Source organism: Schistocerca gregaria, chromosome 3 (genome assembly GCF_023897955.1).
Source record: "Schistocerca gregaria isolate iqSchGreg1 chromosome 3, iqSchGreg1.2, whole genome shotgun sequence".
Taxonomy (NCBI): domain Eukaryota; kingdom Metazoa; phylum Arthropoda; class Insecta; order Orthoptera; family Acrididae; genus Schistocerca; species Schistocerca gregaria.
This window is the reverse complement of record NC_064922.1, coordinates 51,782,496-51,796,330: the sequence shown is the minus strand read 5'-3', so window position 1 is coordinate 51,796,330 and position 13,835 is coordinate 51,782,496.

The window sequence follows — 13,835 nt, the reverse complement described above, 5'->3', positions numbered from 1 at the left end:
CGCATATACCTCCATGGGAGTAATGTCTCAAACAGTCTACGTTTTGATCGTTCCCTGGAAGACAAGTAGTAGTTTCCGATGCACATCTGGTGGCATTCTGTAATCTGTGGACTATCAGAGTGTTGATGAAACACAGAAATTGCATCGGGATTGAATACAACAGTCACCAAGCGCATATACCTCCATGGGAGTAATGTCTCAAACAGTCTACGTTTTGATCGTTCCCTGGAAGACCAGTAGTAGTTTCCGATGCACATCTGGAGGCATTCTGTAATCTGTGGACTATCAGAGTGTTGATGAAACACGGAATTTGAATTGGGATTGAATACAACAGCCACCATGCACACTTTCCTCCATGGGAGTAATGTCTCTAACAGTCTACGCTTTGATCGTTCCCTGGAAGACCAGTAGTAGTTTCCGATGAACATCTGGAGGCATTCTGTAATCTGTTGACTATCACAGTGTTGATGAAACACAGAAATTGCATCGGGATTCAATACAACAGTCACCATGTGCACCTTCCTCCATGGGAGTAATGTCTCAAACAGTCTACGTTTGATCGTTCCCTTGAAGACCAGTAGTAGTTCCCGATGCACATCTGGAGGCATTCTGTAATCTGATGAGTATCTGAGTGTTGATGAAACACAGAAATTGCATTGGGATTGATTACAACAGTCACCATGCGCACTTTCCTCCATGGGAGTAATGTCTCTAACAGTTTACGCTTTGCTCGTTCACAGGAAGACCAGTAGTAGTTTCCGATGCACATATGGAGGCATTCTGTAATCTGTGGACTATCTGAGTGTTGATGAAACACAGAAATTTCATCGGGATTGATTACAACAGTCACCATGCGCACGTTTCTCCGTGGGAGTAATGTCACGAAGAGTCTACGCTTTTATCGTTCCCAGGAAGACCAGTAGTAGTTTCCGATGCACACCTACAGGCATTCTGGAATCTGTGGATTAACTGAGTGTTGATGAAACACAGAAATTGCCTCGGAAATGAATACAACAGACACCATGCACACTTTCCTCCACGGCAGTAATGTCTCAAACAGTCTATGCTTTGATCGTTCCCTGGAAGAACAGTAGTAGTTTCTGATGCACATCTGCAGGCATTCTGTAATCTGTGGACCTTCAAAGTGTTGATGAAACTCAGAAATTGCATCGGGATAGAATACAACAGTCACCATGCGCACTTTCCTCCATGGGAGTAATGTCTCAAACAGTCTACGCTTTGATCGTTCCCTGGAAGACCAGTAGTAGTTTCCGATGCACATCTGGTGGCATTCTGTAATCTGTGGACTATCAGAGTGTTGATGAAACACAGCAATTACATCGTGATTGAATACAACAGTCACCATGCGCACTTCCCTCCATGGGAGTAGTGTCTCAAACAGTCTACGCTATGATCGTTCCCTGGATGACCAGTAGTAGTTTCCGATGCACATCTGATGGCATTCTGTAATCTGTGGACTATCAGAGTGTTGATGAAACACAGAAATTGCATCGGGATTGAATACTACAGTCCCCATGCTCACTTTCCGCCATGGGAGTAATGTCTCAAACAGTCTACGCTTTGATCGTTTCCTGGAAGACCAGTAGTGGTTTTCGATGCACAACTGGTGGCATTCTGTAATCTGTGGTCTATCAGAGTGTTGTTGAAACACAGAATTAATCGGGATTTAATACAACAGTCACCATCCGCACTTTCCTCCATTGAAGTAATGTCTCGAACAGTCTACGCTTTGATCGCTCCCTGGAAGACAAGTAGTAGTTTCCGATGCACATTTGGTGGCATTCTGTAATCTGTGGACTATCAGAGTGTTGATGAAACACAGATATTGCATCGGGATTGAATACAACAGTCACCAAGCGCATATACCTCCATGGGAGTAATGTCTCAAACAGTCTACGTTTTGATCGTTCCCTGGAAGACCAGTAGTAGTTTCCGATGCACATCTGGAGGCATTCTGTAATCTGTGCACTGTCGGATTGTTGATGAAACACAGAAATTGCATCGTAATTGAATACAACAGTCACCATGCGAACTTTCCTCCACAGGAGTAATGTCTCAAACAGTCTACGCTTTGATCGTTCCCTGGAAGACCAGTAGTGGCTTCCGATGCACATCTGGAGGCATTCTGTTATCTGTGGAATATCTGAGTGTTGATGAAACACAGAATTAATCGGGATTGAATACAACAGTCACCATGCGCACTTTCCTCCATGGGAGTAATATCTCAAACAGTCTATTGTTTGATCGTTCCCAGGAAGACCAGTAGTAGTTTCCGATGCACATATGGAGGCATTCTGTAATCTGTGGACTATCTGAGTGTTGATGAAACACAGAAATTGCATCGGGATTGAATACAACAGTCACCATGTGCACGTTTCTCCGTAGGAGTAATGTCACAAAGAGACTACGCTTTTATCGTTCCCAGGAAGACCAGTAGTAGTTTCCGTTGCACACCTGGAGGCATTCTGGAATCTGTGGATAAACTGAGTGTTGATGAAACACAGAAATTGCCTCGGGAATGAATACAACAGACACCATGCACACTTTCCTCCACGGCAGTAATGTCTCAAACAGTCTATGCTTTGATCGTTCCCTGGAAGACCAGTAATAGTTTCTGATGCACATCGCAATGCATTCTGTAATATGTGGACCTTCAAAGTGTTGATGAAACTCAGAAATTGCATCGGGATAGAATACAACAGTCACCATGCGCACTTTCCTCCATGGGAGTAATGTCTCAAACGGTCTACGCTTTGATCGTTCCCTGGCAGACCAGTAGTAGTTTCCGATGCACATCTGGTGGCATTCTGTAATCTGTGGACTATCAGAGTGTTGATGAAACACAGCAATTACATCGTGATTGAATACAACAGTCACCATGCGCACTTCCCTCCATGGGAGTAGTGTCTCAAACAGTGTACGTTTTGATCGTTCCCTGGATGACCAGTAGTAGTTTCCGATGCACATCTGATGGCATTCTGTAATCTGTGGACTATCAGAGTGTTGATGAAACACAGAAATTGCATCGGGATTGAATACTACAGTCCCCATGCTCACTTTCCTCCATGGGAGTAATGTCTCAAACAGTCTACGCTTTGATCGTTTCCTGGAAGACCAGTAGTGGTTTTCGATGCACAACTGGTGGCATTCTGTAATCTGTGGTCTATCAGAGTGTTGTTGAAACACAGAATTAATCGGGATTTAATACAACAGTCACCATCCCCACTTTCCTCCATGGAAGTAATGTCTCAAACAGTCTACGCTTTGATCGCTCCCTGGAAGACAAGTAGTAGTTTCCGATGCACATCTGGTGGCATTCTGTAATCTGTGGACTATCAGAGTGTTGATGAAACACAGAAATTGCATCGGGATTGAATACAACAGTCACCAAGCGCATATACCTCCATGGGAGTAATGTCTCAAACAGTCTACGTTTTGATCGTTCCCTGGAAGACAAGTAGTAGTTTCCGATGCACATCTGGTGGCATTCTGTAATCTGTGGACTATCAGAGTGTTGATGAAACACAGAAATTGCATCGGGATTGAATACAACAGTCACCAAGCGCATATACCTCCATGGGAGTAATGTCTCAAACAGTCTACGTTTTGATCGTTCCCTGGAAGACCAGTAGTAGTTTCCGATGCACATCTGGAGGCATTCTGTAATCTGTGGACTATCAGAGTGTTGATGAAACACAGAATTTGAATTGGGATTGAATACAACAGCCACCATGCACACTTTCCTCCATGGGAGTAATGTCTCTAACAGTCTACGCTTTGATCGTTCCCTGGAAGACCAGTAGTAGTTTCCGATGAACATCTGGAGGCATTCTGTAATCTGTTGACTATCACAGTGTTGATGAAACACAGAAATTGCATCGGGATTCAATACAACAGTCACCATGTGCACCTTCCTCCATGGGAGTAATGTCTCAAACAGTCTACGTTTGATCGTTCCCTTGAAGACCAGTAGTAGTTCCCGATGCACATCTGGAGGCATTCTGTAATCTGATGAGTATCTGAGTGTTGATGAAACACAGAAATTGCATTGGGATTGATTACAACAGTCACCATGCGCACTTTCCTCCATGGGAGTAATGTCTCTAACAGTTTACGCTTTGCTCGTTCACAGGAAGACCAGTAGTAGTTTCCGATGCACATATGGAGGCATTCTGTAATCTGTGGACTATCTGGGTGTTGATGAAACACAGTAATTTCATCGGGATTGAATACAACAGTCACCATGCGCACGTTTCTCCGTGGGAGTAATGTCACAAAGAGTCTACGCTTTTATCGTTCCCAGGAAGACCAGTAGTAGTTTCCGATGCACACCTACAGGCATTCTGGAATCTGTGGATTAACTGAGTGTTGATGAAACACAGAAATTGCCTCGGAAATGAATACAACAGACACCATGCACACTTTCCTCCACGGCAGTAATGTCTCAAACAGTCTATGCTTTGATCGTTCCCTGGAAGAACAGTAGTAGTTTCTGATGCACATCTGCAGGCATTCTGTAATCTGTGGACCTTCAAAGTGTTGATGAAACTCAGAAATTGCATCGGGATAGAATACAACAGTCACCATGCGCACTTTCCTCCATGGGAGTAATGTCTCAAACAGTCTACGCTTTGATCGTTCCCTGGAAGACCAGTAGTAGTTTCCGATGCACATCTGGTGGCATTCTGTAATCTGTGGACTATCAGAGTGTTGATGAAACACAGCAATTACATCGTGATTGAATACAACAGTCACCATGCGCACTTCCCTCCATGGGAGTAGTGTCTCAAACAGTCTACGCTATGATCGTTCCCTGGATGACCAGTAGTAGTTTCCGATGCACATCTGATGGCATTCTGTAATCTGTGGACTATCAGAGTGTTGATGAAACACAGAAATTGCATCGGGATTGAATACTACAGTCCCCATGCTCACTTTCCGCCATGGGAGTAATGTCTCAAACAGTCTACGCTTTGATCGTTTCCTGGAAGACCAGTAGTGGTTTTCGATGCACAACTGGTGGCATTCTGTAATCTGTGGTCTATCAGAGTGTTGTTGAAACACAGAATTAATCGGGATTTAATACAACAGTCACCATCCGCACTTTCCTCCATTGAAGTAATGTCTCGAACAGTCTACGCTTTGATCGCTCCCTGGAAGACAAGTAGTAGTTTCCGATGCACATTTGGTGGCATTCTGTAATCTGTGGACTATCAGAGTGTTGATGAAACACAGATATTGCATCGGGATTGAATACAACAGTCACCAAGCGCATATACCTCCATGGGAGTAATGTCTCAAACAGTCTACGTTTTGATCGTTCCCTGGAAGACCAGTAGTAGTTTCCGATGCACATCTGGAGGCATTCTGTAATCTGTGGACTATCAGAGTGTTGATGAAACACAGATATTGAATCGGGATTGAATACAACAGCCACCATGCACACTTTCCTCCATGGGAGTAATGTCTCTAACAGTCTACGTTTTGATCGTTCCCTGGAAGACCAGTAGTAGTTTCCGATGAACATCTGGAGGCATTCTGTAATCTGTGGACTATCACAGTGTTGAAGAAACACAGAAATTGCAACGGGATTCAATACAACAGTCACCATGTGCACCTTCCTCCATGGGAGTAATGTCTCAAACAGTCTACGTTTGATCGTTCCCTTGAAGACCAGTAGTAGTTTCCGATGCACATCTGGAGGCATTCTGTAATCAGATGAGTATCTGAGTGTTGATGAAACACAGAAATTGCATTGGGATTGATTACAACGGACACCATGCGCACTTTCCTACATAGGAGTAATGTCTCAAACAGTCTACGCTTTGATCGTTCCCTGGAAGACCAGTAGTAGTTTCCGATGCACATCTGGAGGCATTCTATAATCTGTGGACCATCAGATTGTTGATGAACACAGATATTGCATCGGGATTGAATACAACAGTCACCATGCGCAATTTCCTCCATGGGAGTAATGTCTCAAACAGTCAACGGTTTGATCGCTCCCTGGAAGACCAGTAGTAGTTTCCGATGCACATCTGGAGGCATTCTGTAATCTGATGAGTATCTGAGTGTTGATGAAACACAGAAATTGCATTGGGATTGATTACAACAGTCACCATGCGCACTTTCCTCCATGGGAGTAATGTCTCTAACAGTTTACGCTTTGCTCGTTCACAGGAAGACCAGTAGTAGTTTCCGATGCACATATGGAGGCATTCTGTAATCTGTGGACTATCTGAGTGTTGATGAAACACAGAAATTTCATCGGGATTGATTACAACAGTCACCATGCGCACGTTTCTCCGTGGGAGTAATGTCACAAAGAGTCTACGCTTTTATCGTTCCCAGGAAGACCAGTAGTAGTTTCCGATGCACACCTACAGGCATTCTGGAATCTGTGGATTAACTGAGTGTTGATGAAACACAGAAATTGCCTCGGGAATGAATACAACAGACACCATGCACACTTTCCTCCACGGCAGTAATGTCTCAAACAGTCTATGCTTTGATCGTTCCCTGGAAGAACAGTAGTAGTTTCTGATGCACATCTGCAGGCATTCTGTAATCTGTGGACCTTCAAAGTGTTGATGAAACTCAGAAATTGCATCGGGATAGAATACAACAGTCACCATGCGCACTTTCCTCCATGGGAGTAATGTCTCAAACAGTCTACGCTTTGATCGTTCCCTGGAAGACCAGTAGTAGTTTCCGATGCACATCTGGTGGCATTCTGTAATCTGTGGACTATCAGAGTGTTGATGAAACACAGCAATTACATCGTGATTGAATACAACAGTCACCATGCGCACTTCCCTCCATGGGAGTAGTGTCTCAAACAGTCTACGCTATGATCGTTCCCTGGATGACCAGTAGTAGTTTCCGATGCACATCTGATGGCATTCTGTAATCTGTGGACTATCAGAGTGTTGATGAAACACAGAAATTGTATCGGGATTGAATACTACAGTCCCCATGCTCACTTTCCGCCATGGGAGTAATGTCTCAAACAGTCTACGCTTTGATCGTTTCCTGGAAGACCAGTAGTGGTTTTCGATGCACAACTGGTGGCATTCTGTAATCTGTGGTCTATCAGAGTGTTGTTGAAACACAGAATTAATCGGGATTTAATACAACAGTCACCATCCGCACTTTCCTCCATTGAAGTAATGTCTCAAACAGTCTACGCTTTGATCGCTCCCTGGAAGACAAGTAGTAGTTTCCGATGCACATTTGGTGGCATTCTGTAATCTGTGGACTATCAGAGTGTTGATGAAACACAGATATTGCATCGGGATTGAATACAACAGTCACCAAGCGCATATACCTCCATGGGAGTAATGTCTCAAACAGTCTACGTTTTGATCGTTCCCTGGAAGACCAGTAGTAGTTTCCGATGCACATCTGGAGGCATTCTGTAATCTGTGGACTATCAGAGTGTTGATGAAACACAGATATTGAATCGGGATTGAATACAACAGCCACCATGCACACTTTCCTCCATGGGAGTAATGTCTCTAACAGTCTACGCTTTGATCGTTCCCTGGAAGACCAGTAGTAGTTTCCGATGAACATCTGGAGGCATTCTGTAATCTGTGGACTATCACAGTGTTGAAGAAACACAGAAATTGCAACGGGATTCAATACAACAGTCACCATGTGCACCTTCCTCCATGGGAGTAATGTCTCAAACAGTCTACGTTTGATCGTTCCCTTGAAGACCAGTAGTAGTTTCCGATGCACATCTGGAGGCATTCTGTAATCAGATGAGTATCTGAGTGTTGATGAAACACAGAAATTGCATTGGGATTGATTACAACGGACACCATGCGCACTTTCCTACATAGGAGTAATGTCTCAAACAGTCTACGCTTTGATCGTTCCCTGGAAGACCAGTAGTAGTTTCCGATGCACATCTGGAGGCATTCTATAATCTGTGGACCATCAGATTGTTGATGAACACAGATATTGCATCGGGATTGAATACAACAGTCACCATGCGCAATTTCCTCCATGGGAGTAATGTCTCAAACAGTCAACGGTTTGATCGCTCCCTGGAAGACCAGTAGTAGTTTCCGATGCACATCTGGAGGCATTCTGTAATCTGTGGACTATCAGAATGTTGTTGAAACACAGAAATTGCTCCGGGATTGAATACAACAGTGACCATACGGACTTTCCTCCATGGGAGTAATGTCTCAAACAGTCTACGCTTTGATCGTTCCCTGGAAGACCAGTAGTAGTTTCCGATGCACATCTGGAGGCATTCTGTAATCTGTGGACTATCAGAGTGTTGATGAAACACAGAGATTGCATCGGGATTGAATACAACAGTCACCATGCACACTTTCCCCCATGGGAGTAATGTCTCAAACATTCTACGCTTTGATCGTTCCCTGTTAGACCAGTGGTGGTTTCCGATGCTCATCTGGAGGCATTGTGTAATCTGTGGACTATCAGAGTGTTGATGAAACACAGAAATTGAATCGGGATTGAATACAACAGACACCACGCGTACTTTCCTCCATGGGAGTAATGTCTCAAACAGTTTACGCTTTGATCGTTCCCTGGAAGACCAGTAGTAGTTTCCGATGCACATCTGGAGGCATTGTGTAATCTGTGGACTATCAGAGTGTTGATGAAACACAGATATTGCATCGGGATTGAATACAAAAGTCACCATGCGCACTTTCCTTTACGGGAGTAATGTCTCAAACTGTCTATGCTTTCATCGTTCCCTCGAAGCCCAGTAGTAGTTTCCGATGCACATCTTGAGGCATTCTGTAATCTGTGGACTATCAGAGTGTTGATGAAACACAGAAATTGCATCGGGATTGAATACAACAGTCACCATTCGCACTTTCCTCAGCAGGAGTAATGTCTCAAAGAGTCTACGCTTTCATCGTTCCCTGGAAGACCAGTAGTAGGTTCCGATGCACATCTGGAGGCATTCTGTAATCTGTGGACTATCAGGGTGTTGTTGAAACACAGATATTGCATCGGGATTGAATACAACAGTCACCAAGCGCATATACCTCCATGGGAGTAATGTCTCAAACAGTCTACGTTTTGATCGTTCCCTGGAAGACAAGTAGTAGTTTCCGATGCACATCTGGTGGCATTCTGTAATCTGTGGACTATCAGAGTGTTGATGAAACACAGAAATTGCATCGGGATTGAATACAACAGTCACCAAGCGCATATACCTCCATGGGAGTAATGTCTCAAACAGTCTACGTTTTGATCGTTCCCTGGAAGACAAGTAGTAGTTTCCGATGCACATCTGGTGGCATTCTGTAATCTGTGGACTATCAGAGTGTTGATGAAACACAGAAATTGCATCGGGATTGAATACAACAGTCACCAAGCGCATATACCTCCATGGGAGTAATGTCTCAAACAGTCTACGTTTTGATCGTTCCCTGGAAGACCAGTAGTAGTTTCCGATGCACATCTGGAGGCATTCTGTAATCTGTGGACTATCAGAGTGTTGATGAAACACAGAATTTGAATTGGGATTGAATACAACAGCCACCATGCACACTTTCCTCCATGGGAGTAATGTCTCTAACAGTCTACGCTTTGATCGTTCCCTGGAAGACCAGTAGTAGTTTCCGATGAACATCTGGAGGCATTCTGTAATCTGTTGACTATCACAGTGTTGATGAAACACAGAAATTGCATCGGGATTCAATACAACAGTCACCATGTGCACCTTCCTCCATGGGAGTAATGTCTCAAACAGTCTACGTTTGATCGTTCCCTTGAAGACCAGTAGTAGTTCCCGATGCACATCTGGAGGCATTCTGTAATCTGATGAGTATCTGAGTGTTGATGAAACACAGAAATTGCATTGGGATTGATTACAACAGTCACCATGCGCACTTTCCTCCATGGGAGTAATGTCTCTAACAGTTTACGCTTTGCTCGTTCACAGGAAGACCAGTAGTAGTTTCCGATGCACATATGGAGGCATTCTGTAATCTGTGGACTATCTGAGTGTTGATGAAACACAGAAATTTCATCGGGATTGATTACAACAGTCACCATGCGCACGTTTCTCCGTCGGAGTAATGTCACAAAGAGTCTACGCTTTTATCGTTCCCAGGAAGACCAGTAGTAGTTTCCGATGCACACCTACAGGCATTCTGGAATCTGTGGATTAACTGAGTGTTGATGAAACACAGAAATTGCCTCGGGAATGAATACAACAGACACCATGCACACTTTCCTCCACGGCAGTAATGTCTCAAACAGTCTATGCTTTGATCGTTCCCTGGAAGAACAGTAGTAGTTTCTGATGCACATCTGCAGGCATTCTGTAATCTGTGGACCTTCAAAGTGTTGATGAAACTCAGAAATTGCATCGGGATAGAATACAACAGTCACCATGCGCACTTTCCTCCATGGGAGTAATGTCTCAAACAGTCTACGCTTTGATCGTTCCCTGGAAGACCAGTAGTAGTTTCCGATGCACATCTGGTGGCATTCTGTAATCTGTGGACTATCAGAGTGTTGATGAAACACAGCAATTACATCGTGATTGAATACAACAGTCACCATGCGCACTTCCCTCCATGGGAGTAGTGTCTCAAACAGTCTACGCTATGATCGTTCCCTGGATGACCAGTAGTAGTTTCCGATGCACATCTGATGGCATTCTGTAATCTGTGGACTATCAGAGTGTTGATGAAACACAGAAATTGCATCGGGATTGAATACTACAGTCCCCATGCTCACTTTCCGCCATGGGAGTAATGTCTCAAACAGTCTACGCTTTGATCGTTTCCTGGAAGACCAGTAGTGGTTTTCGATGCACAACTGGTGGCATTCTGTAATCTGTGGTCTATCAGAGTGTTGTTGAAACACAGAATTAATCGGGATTTAATACAACAGTCACCATCCGCACTTTCCTCCATTGAAGTAATGTCTCAAACAGTCTACGCTTTGATCGCTCCCTGGAAGACAAGTAGTAGTTTCCGATGCACATTTGGTGGCATTCTGTAATCTGTGGACTATCAGAGTGTTGATGAAACACAGATATTGCATCGGGATTGAATACAACAGTCACCAAGCGCATATACCTCCATGGGAGTAATGTCTCAAACAGTCTACGTTTTGATCGTTCCCTGGAAGACCAGTAGTAGTTTCCGATGCACATCTGGAGGCATTCTGTAATCTGTGGACTATCAGAGTGTTGATGAAACACAGATATTGAATCGGGATTGAATACAACAGCCACCATGCACACTTTCCTCCATGGGAGTAATGTCTCTAACAGTCTACGTTTTGATAGTTCCCTGGAAGACCAGTAGTAGTTTCCGATGAACATCTGGAGGCATTCTGTAATCTGTGGACTATCACAGTGTTGAAGAAACACAGAAATTGCAACGGGATTCAATACAACAGTCACCATGTGCACCTTCCTCCATGGGAGTAATGTCTCAAACAGTCTACGTTTGATCGTTCCCTTGAAGACCAGTAGTAGTTTCCGATGCACATCTGGAGGCATTCTGTAATCAGATGAGTATCTGAGTGTTGATGAAACACAGAAATTGCATTGGGATTGATTACAACGGACACCATGCGCACTTTCCTACATAGGAGTAATGTCTCAAACAGTCTACGCTTTGATCGTTCCCTGGAAGACCAGTAGTAGTTTCCGATGCACATCTGGAGGCATTCTATAATCTGTGGACCATCAGATTGTTGATGAACACAGATATTGCATCGGGATTGAATACAACAGTCACCATGCGCAATTTCCTCCATGGGAGTAATGTCTCAAACAGTCAACGGTTTGATCGCTCCCTGGAAGACCAGTAGTAGTTTCCGATGCACATCTGGAGGCATTCTGTAATCTGTGGACTATCAGAATGTTGTTGAAACACAGAAATTGCTCCGGGATTGAATACAACAGTGACCATACGGACTTTCCTCCATGGGAGTAATGTCTCAAACAGTCAACGGTTTGATCGTTCCCTTGAAGACCAGTAGTAGTTCCCGATGCACATCTGGAGGCATTCTGTAATCTGATGAGTATCTGAGTGTTGATGAAACACAGAAATTGCATTGGGATTGATTACAACAGTCACCATGCGCACTTTCCTCCATGGGAGTAATGTCTCTAACAGTTTACGCTTTGCTCGTTCACAGGAAGACCAGTAGTAGTTTCCGATGCACATATGGAGGCATTCTGTAATCTGTGGACTATCTGAGTGTTGATGAAACACAGAAATTTCATCGGGATTGATTACAACAGTCACCATGCGCACGTTTCTCCGTGGGAGTAATGTCACAAAGAGTCTACGCTTTTATCGTTCCCAGGAAGACCAGTAGTAGTTTCCGATGCACACCTACAGGCATTCTGGAATCTGTGGATTAACTGAGTGTTGATGAAACACAGAAATATCCTCGGGAATGAATACAACAGACACCATGCACACTTTCCTCCACGGCAGTAATGTCTCAAACAGTCTATGCTTTGATCGTTCCCTGGAAGAACAGTAGTAGTTTCTGATGCACATCTGCAGGCATTCTGTAATCTGTGGACCTTCAAAGTGTTGATGAAACTCAGAAATTGCATCGGGATAGAATACAACAGTCACCATGCGCACTTTCCTCCATGGGAGTAATGTCTCAAACAGTCTACGCTTTGATCGTTCCCTGGAAGACCAGTAGTAGTTTCCGATGCACATCTGGTGGCATTCTGTAATCTGTGGACTATCAGAGTGTTGATGAAACACAGCAATTACATCGTGATTGAATACAACAGTCACCATGCGCACTTCCCTCCATGGGAGTAGTGTCTCAAACAGTCTACGCTATGATCGTTCCCTGGATGACCAGTAGTAGTTTCCGATGCACATCTGATGGCATTCTGTAATCTGTGGACTATCAGAGTGTTGATGAAACACAGAAATTGTATCGGGATTGAATACTACAGTCCCCATGCTCACTTTCCGCCATGGGAGTAATGTCTCAAACAGTCTACGCTTTGATCGTTTCCTGGAAGACCAGTAGTGGTTTTCGATGCACAACTGGTGGCATTCTGTAATCTGTGGTCTATCAGAGTGTTGTTGAAACACAGAATTAATCGGGATTTAATACAACAGTCACCATCCGCACTTTCCTCCATTGAAGTAATGTCTCAAACAGTCTACGCTTTGATCGCTCCCTGGAAGACAAGTAGTAGTTTCCGATGCACATTTGGTGGCATTCTGTAATCTGTGGACTATCAGAGTGTTGATGAAACACAGATATTGCATCGGGATTGAATACAACAGTCACCAAGCGCATATACCTCCATGGGAGTAATGTCTCAAACAGTCTACGTTTTGATCGTTCCCTGGAAGACCAGTAGTAGTTTCCGATGCACATCTGGAGGCATTCTGTAATCTGTGGACTATCAGAGTGTTGATGAAACACAGATATTGAATCGGGATTGAATACAACAGCCACCATGCACACTTTCCTCCATGGGAGTAATGTCTCTAACAGTCTACGCTTTGATCGTTCCCTGGAAGACCAGTAGTAGTTTCCGATGAACATCTGGAGGCATTCTGTAATCTGTGGACTATCACAGTGTTGAAGAAACACAGAAATTGCAACGGGATTCAATACAACAGTCACCATGTGCACCTTCCTCCATGGGAGTAATGTCTCAAACAGTCTACGTTTGATCGTTCCCTTGAAGACCAGTAGTAGTTTCCGATGCACATCTGGAGGCATTCTGTAATCAGATGAGTATCTGAGTGTTGATGAAACACAGAAATTGCATTGGGATTGATTACAACGGACACCATGCGCACTTT